Source organism: Triticum dicoccoides, chromosome 6B, assembly GCF_002162155.2.
Source record: "Triticum dicoccoides isolate Atlit2015 ecotype Zavitan chromosome 6B, WEW_v2.0, whole genome shotgun sequence".
NCBI lineage: Eukaryota > Viridiplantae > Streptophyta > Magnoliopsida > Poales > Poaceae > Triticum > Triticum dicoccoides.
In genome coordinates, this window is record NC_041391.1 from 975,676 (window position 1) to 981,824 (window position 6,149).

Sequence of the window (6,149 nt, forward strand, 5' to 3'; positions counted from 1 at the left end):
AGCCCTTTATGTGGTGTCGCTTAGACGCCCGAATGTGGCATTTCTTTTTAAAGCCCTTTATGAGGTGTCGCTTAGACGCCCGACTGTGGCATTTCTTTTTAAAGCCCTTTATGTGGTGTCGCTCAGACGCCCGACTGTGGCACGCTTATTATTTAGTACATAATCTTTTGTTTCTATGGCATTGCATATTCATATATAACATGCTTACCGCATCAGAGTTTTGATTATCTTTTGTGACTGACGTCACGAGCATAAAATATCTTTCAGCACGTGGTTGTCATATTATACTTGTGTTCATATTATTTGCGAGTACATTCAAAGTACTCACTGGCTTGTCCCTGGCTATTGTCTTGGCCAGATTCCTTGCGTGAAAAGGAGCGACCAAGTGGACAGCCCCGGAACCCAAGTAACAGTGATAGTAGCCTCGCGAAGATAGGAGTTAACCTGGTCAGCTGTTCCCATGGGAAATGGAGTCCCATAGACACTAATGTTTCACAACCCGCTTCGGCCATCTACCACTAGAAACTATTTGTTGTACTCACAGGCCAAAATGGTCTTGTACTACATATGTTGTATTTTTGCTTGGAATTTTTGTACCAAGATGGTGTCTCATCAGCTAACAATTATCCTGGGGCTGATGAGCACGAGGGCCATTTTCTGGGAATTTATACCCGGAGAATCGGTCGCCACACCCCCTCCTTTCATTAAGGTTAGCCATTCTTCCATATGGAAATTGTAAGACTTATTCTATAAGATGTTCCTGATGGATCCTTTGTGAATACAAAGCCTGGCCTTTGCTTGCAAACCATGTCAGTGCTATCTCGAAGCATGTCTATGGTACTCCGATTTTCAATAAGAGCATTTGAAGCACCATGCTAAATGTTCTTGTTGAAATTACCTAAACACTGTTGTATGGGTAATGTCATGAAATTTCTTTCCTCTTATCAAAAGGGTTTTCTACTTTCTATCCTGTCTTGCATATCATGCTCTGTTTGTCCTTGGGAAGGATATATCGCTGAAACATGTGTTTAACCACATTTTCCTTTCCATTGTTCTGTTTAATCTGATAATCATATTTTCCTTTCCATCGGTTGGTTTAACCTTTCTTGTGATCTATATGATATAAGCAGTAATATTTCCCTGCTTATGTAAACACCTCGTTGTACCACTCTGTCAGTAAGACCCTGTTACTATTGTTGATGACATCTGGTAACCACCGATGGATGAGAACCTTGCCTATTTTGCCCGCCTCGTTCAACGAGCAGGAAAATGGTTCTCTTCGTCCCTCGCCCTTGGTATCGACGTTGTTGCCGACATAACTGACAGGCTACCCTCTGACACGCCTTGCTATCGTGGCCATGCAAGATGTCGGCCCCTTTCCTACTTTCAATCACATGGTGGGCCCATAACCCACAGTTTCACAGGATCGAAACCTGACTCACCTATACAATCCAGTTTCTAATGCTTATTCGCCATGCTTGGCTTTGTATTTAACTCACAGGCCACCTTCCTAGTGCTCTATTCTGGTATCAGACGCTATACTTACTCTCGCTGCTCTGAACCCCTTTCTCACTCTGGTTCGGACTTCGAGCAACTATCTATCTGCTTGGAACCTCTTATTGTACCTTCGAACCTCACTCTCGATGTGTTTATTTGTTCAACTCGAGAGGTACTCATATACTCATTCATGGGTTAATCCCATATTATTACCCTTACAGCATTCTGTCGTCGCCGATCTGCCCCGTTACCTATTCGTAAGTACGATGAATATCCTGAAGAAAGGATGTCGACTTCGTCATGATGACCAGCAGCAAAGGAATGAAGACATCAATGTATTGGACCGGTCTCTTCGAGAAGAGCAAGCCAGAATGAGAAGACCCGCTAGATTCGTTACGAAACCTCCCCCCCCCCCTTTTCACTACCTCTTAAAACTCGGGACGAGATTTCTTGTAGTGGAGGAGAATTGTGACGCCCGGATAATCAAGCTACAGTAATCTAACGTTAATGGTGCCACGTCACCTCTATCACTGTAGTTAATCTCGGGTTAATTCGAAACCGCTTCAAAATTCAAACTGAAATTAATGTCAACAATAGAAGTTTTCAAAAGTTGAAACAAAGATGTTCGGTGGGTGCCGGATATTACAAGGGTAATTATAATAAAGCAAACACATTTTTATAAAATGCCTAAATGAATTAAAATGAAATAAAACAAAAATAAATAAATAAAAGAGAGGCCCCCCCCGGGGCCAACCAGCCCAGCTGGCCACTCCTGCCGGCCCAGCCGAACTGGCCCACCCCGACCTACACCTACCCCGCGACCGAATCCTAGAGCCCGTCGCCCCCACTTCCCCCCTCTCGTTACCCCACTCCTCCCCGAAATATCTCCCACCCCCATCTCTCCAGATTGGATCGGGAGGGGGAACAAACCGCCGACGCCGATGCCCCGATCCCATCGCCCCGGCGCTACCCCGCCACCGCCCGCCTCCCCGACTCCTCCCGCACAGCACCCGCCCCCCTCGACCCGAGATGGATCGGGGGCTGGACCCTGTGGCACCCTGAGCCCCGACGACCGCGCCCCGTCCGCTGCCGTTCGAGGGCCTCCTCGACTAGCCAGACCGCTCCGCCGTCGCAGGAGCCCTTCCTCGCCGGACTGCATCCCCTGCGCCGCGTCGTCTCCGCCCTCCTCCTCGCGCCCCACTGTCACGTTCCCTACAACCGTGGTGAGGACCGCGACCTCCCCTCTCCACCTGTCGAACGCCGTCTACCGCGCCCGACGCCGTGCGCACCCGCTCCAGGCCGCACTCGGCCTCCGCCACTGCAGCCCGCATTGGCACCTCGCTCGCTGTCGCCACAACCAGTGCCATGGTGACCGCGCCCTCCTCCATGCCGGTGCGCCGGCCGGCCCCCTGCTCCCCGTGGCTGCACACTGCCTGCCGTGGCCGCCGCCGTCCGCCGTTCCGCTCCCCCCCCATGCGGCACCGCCCGGGTCCACCCCCATTGGTCGTCGCCCCCGCTGGCTGTCGCCCATGCTGGCCAAGCGCCTCGCCATCCCGGTCAGGCTCGGCCCCGCACGGGTGCGCCCGTAACCTTGCCGCTGGCGCCCCGACACCCTCCGTCGGCAGCCCCGCCCGCCTCCGATGTGCCCTCGCCGACGCCAGTGGTCGGGCGCCCGCAGTGCCCATTCGGGCGGCGCCCGTGCCCTGTGCTCGCTCGGGTGCGCCCCCACCCGGTAGCCCGCCCCGCCAAGCCCCATAGCCTTATGACACTTGGGCCCCACGGCCCCAGAACGCTTTTATATAAAAAACAACAAAATTTAAATAAATAATAATTAATAATTAAAATTTTTAATTAATTAATTAATCTTGATTAGACTAATTAATCATTTAATTAACCTGACTAATCTACTAATTAAACTAATTAATTTAGTTAGTTAGTTATCAATCAATGACATGCGGGACCCACCGTCAGGTTGACCAGTCAACGTTGTTAAATCCTGACGTCAGCATGACATCGTGCTGATGTCGTAAATCGAATTTTGAATTAAATTAAATAATTAATTAAATTCCAGAAATTAATAAAATCTTTGGAAAATCATATCTTTTAATCCGTAACTCGGATTAAATCATTTTCAACATGAAAGTTGCTCAGAACGACGAGACGAATCCGGATACGCAGCCCGTTTGTCCGCCACACCTCCCTAACCTATCGAACTCGCAACTTTCCCCCTCCGGTTCATCTGTCCGGAAACACAAAACACCGGGGATAATTTCCCGGTTGTTTCCCCCCTTCACCGGTATCACCTCATACCGCGTTAGAACATGTCTAGCTCTGCTTGTTGTCCTGTTATGCACTTGCTTGCTATGTATTTATTTTTTCTCCCCCCTCTTCTCTCCGGTAGACCCCGTGACGATGCTGATGCCCCTGTGGTCGACTACGTCACCGACGACCCCTCCTTCTTGTCTGAGCAACCAGGAAAGCCCCTCCTTTGATCACCAGATATAGCCTATTCTTCTCTATAATGCTTGCATTAGAGTAGTGTAGCATGTTACTGCTTTCCCTTATTCCTATTCTGATGCATAGCCTGTCCTTGCTACTACTGTTGATACCTTTACCTGCATTCCTACCTGCTTAGTTTAGGATGCTAGTATTCCATCAGTGGCCCTACATTCTTGTCCGTCTGCTGTGCTATACTATCAGGCTATGATCACTTGGGAGGTGATCACATGTATATACTATATACTTTATAAATGATACATGTGGTGACTAAAGTCGGGTCAGCTTGTGGAGCACCCGCGAGTGATTCACGGATTGGGGGCTGAAAGGACCTTTGTCCCAACGGCCCTCTGTGTGGATCTTTGTGGCGGAGCGTCAGGGCAGGTTGAGACTACGTGGGTGAGAGGTGGGCCTGGCCCTGTTCGGCGTTCGCGGATACTTAACACGCTTAACGAGATCTTGGTATTTGATCTGAGTTGGGTCGTTGACCTTATACGCACTAACCGCCACGTGGGACAAGATATGGGCAACCAGCGTCGTGGTATCAGCCGAAGCACTTCGTGACGTCAGCAACTGAGTGGCGCGCGCTGGATTGGACTGGAACGCCTACTAGGCTAGGTCTGCTTCTGGCCGCGTTCGCAACGTGCAGGTGTGCTAAGGGCGATTGGCCCAGACCCCTGTGCGCGTAGGTTTAGACCGGCGTGCTGACCTCTCTATTGTGCCTAGGTGGGGCTGCGACGTGTTGATCTTCCGCTGCCGGGCATGACCCAGAAAAGTGTGTCCGGCCAAATGAGATCGAGCGTGTCGGGTAATGTAGTGCACCCCTGCAGGGAAGTTTATCTATTCGAATAGCCGTGATCTTCGGTAATAGGACGACTTGGAGTTGTACCTTGACCTTATGACAATTAGAAGCGGATATTTAATAAAACACACCCTTCCAAGTGCCAGATACAACTCGGTGGTCACTCTCTAACAGGGCTACGAGGAGAGGATCGCCGGGTAGGATTATGCTATACGATGCTACTTGGAGGACTTCAGTCTACTCTCTTCTACATGCTTCAAGACGGAGGCTGCCAGATGCGTAGTCTTTGACAGGATTAGCTATCCCCCTCTTATTCTGGCATTCTGCAGTTCAGTCCACTGATATGGCCCTTTACACATATATCCATGCATATGTAGTGTAGCTCCTTGCTTGCGAGTACTTTGGATGAGTACTCACGGTTGCCTTGTTCCCCCTTTTCCCCCTTTCTTTACCCGATTGCTGCAACCAGACGATGGAGCCCAGGAGCCAGACGCCACCGTCGATGACGACTACTACCCCGGAGGTGCCTACAACTACGTGCTGCCCGCTGACGACGACCAGGAGTAGTTAGGAGGATCCCAGGCAGGAGGCCTGCGCCTCTTTCGATCTGTATCCCAGTTTGTGCTAGCCTCCATAAGGCAAACTTGTTTAACTTATGTCTGTACTCAGATATTGTTGCTTCCGCTGACTCGTCTATGATCGAGCACCTGTATTCGAGCCCTCGATGACCCTGGCTTGTATTATGATTCTTGTATGACTTATTTATGTTTTAGAGTTGTGTTGTGATATCTTCCTCTGAGTCCCTGATCTTGATCGTACAGTTTGCGTGCATGATTAGTGTACGATTGAATCGGGGGTGTCACACTCCCGAAGGGGGAAATCAAAGCCATCGTCATCACCAACGATACTCTCATCGAGAGGGGGTCAATCTCCATCAACATCTTCACCAGCACCATCTCCTCTCCAAACCCTAGTTCATCTCTTGTATCCATCTTTGTCTCAACACCTCAGATTGGTACCTGTAGGTTGCTAGTAGTGTTGATTACTTCTTTGTAGTTGATGTTCAGATCCTTAATGATAATTAATACTCTCTGATCATGAACATGAATATGCCTTGTGTGTAGTTACTTTTGTTCCTGAGGACATGGGATAAGTCTTGCTATAAGTAATCATGTGAATTTGGTATTCGTTCGATATTTTAATGAGATGTATGTTGTCTTTCCTCTAGTGGTGTTATGTGAACGTCGACTACAAGACACTTCACCATTGTTTGGGTCTAGAGGAAGGCATTGGGAAGGAATAAGTAGATGATCGGTTGTTAGAGTGACAGAAGCTTGAACCCTAGTTTATGCGT